Genomic DNA, 2,199 nt, shown 5'->3' on the forward strand with positions numbered 1-2,199 from the left:
CAGGGAATCTTCCCAACCCCAAGGATCGAACCTGAGTCCCTGTATTGGCAGGTGGGTTCTTTACCACTGAGCCACCTAGGAATGATAAATTCATTAGGGTAAAGACATTCCCTCCAGAACATACAGTCTAGTAGGTTTTTTGTGAATTACTTTGTACAGATATTCACTCATTCATTTATTCAGTGTATATTTACTAGCTTTCAAGGCAGAGGTCCGTAAGTCAAGGGGGCTCACAGTACTCAGGGCAAGGGAGTCTTGGCTTGGGCTTCCTGGAAGGCCTGGACACGGCTGGGACTCTGAATGGCACACTCAACGGCATGCAAGCAGTAGGCACTGGTGAGGAAGAAGGCGGAGAAGACAGGAGGAGAGTGGGAAAAGCACCCAGCTGATGGCCGTCTACGTTTGCGGATGAACGACGTTCTTAAGTTTGTTTCCATTTGCTGAGCTGCTCTGCAATATCAAAAGGCCCTGATGCAGGTAAGCTGTCTGGTTTATGGATACACCAAAAACTTAGGAATCTTGGTTAGTTTTCAGATCTACAAGCAGACCCTCTGGGTCATTTGTTTCAAGCTCCTGTGACCTGAACACAGTCCATGACCCTCTCTACAGTGACAGCTCCACGAAGGCAGGGACCAGCTCAACAAATGCATACGGTGCTCTGTGTCCACTTCCCTGTGACTCTTCTCTAAAACGAGATCCATGCTCTTTCCCACACCCCCAGCAGCTCCCACTCTGGCTCTGCATCCTTGCCACCCTCTGTCTCATCCGTGGCCACTCGTGGCCATCCACCACGGCCTGGCTGCTCCTTATCACGTGTTCACTCACCACAAGATATTTTATTTCCCCTACCGTGGACATTCTTCCCTAAGATTTTGATAACTTTCCCACTCAGGTCTCAGTCCCAATGTCGCTTCCTGGATTCACACTTCTGGAAATGGCTCTTCCCCTGAGAGCAACTGCAAAGACTGGTAAAGATAGAACTGCATCTCTGTGGAAGCAGCAAAAAGCTACCAAGGCTTAGAACTGCAGGCCTAAGAGGGAAAAGTGGCTATAGATGAGTCTGGCATCTTGGACCACTGTTTCTCAGAGGCATACAAGAATTCAGAACGTGGAAGCTGAGCGCCTGACAAGCTGAGCAGAGTTCACATACCGAGAAACTAAAGATCATTTATGAGTATATTCTTTTTTTTTTACAATATTCCTTCTGTTTTTTTATATAAGTTTATTTATTTTAATTGGAGGTTAATTACTTTACAATATTGTTATTCTTTTAGATACACGCCATTGTTCATTGCAACACTATTTGAGTAGCCAAGACATGGAAACAACCTCAATTTCCATCAACAGATGAATGGATAAAGAAGCTGTGGTCCATACATATAAATGAAATATTAGTCGACCACAAAAAGAATGAAATAACACCATTTGCAGCTACACGAATAGGACCTAGAGAGCATCATACTAAGTGAAGTTAGACAGAGAAAGACAAATCTCAAATGACATCACTTACACGTGGAATCTTTAAAAACCAATGATACGAAAGAACCTATTTACAAACCAGAGGTAGACTCAGACAGAAAACAAACCTACGGTTACCAAAGGGGAAAGGGAAGAGGGATAAATCAGGAGTTTGGGCTCAGCATATACAGACTACTGTATATAAAACAGATAAACAACAAGGACTTACTCTATTGCCCAAGGAACTATACTCAATATTTTGCAATAATCTACAAGGAAAAATAATCTGAAAAAGGATAGATATAGATACAGATACGGATAACCGAATCACTTTGCTGTACACCAGAAACTAACACGACATTGTAAATCAATGATACTTTAATTAAAAAATAAAATTAAAAGAAATTATAGGCTTCCTTCATTCAATTAAAAAATAATAAAAAATTTAATAAAATTTAACCCACAGCGGTGAGCGGGATGTATCAACAAATCAGTCTTTTTATGTTTCTTCCCTAAAACATACACTGCTACTTTATGAATAGTTTTTAAGAAAGAAAGAAAGAAAGGGGAAAACACTATGGGCTTCAGAGACTGCTGAGGAGGAGGGGTCTAGGAAATATCCTGAGCTATTAGTTACTTTGGGAATAAGTGTGAACCAAGAGACCAGGCTTCACAAGATCTGAAGGTCAGCTTCAAATAATTTCAATCCGTGATTCAATTAAGGCAATCTGGAATTATGAG

The sequence above is a fragment of the Budorcas taxicolor genome, chromosome 5 (assembly GCF_023091745.1).
Source record: "Budorcas taxicolor isolate Tak-1 chromosome 5, Takin1.1, whole genome shotgun sequence".
Classification (NCBI taxonomy): domain Eukaryota; kingdom Metazoa; phylum Chordata; class Mammalia; order Artiodactyla; family Bovidae; genus Budorcas; species Budorcas taxicolor.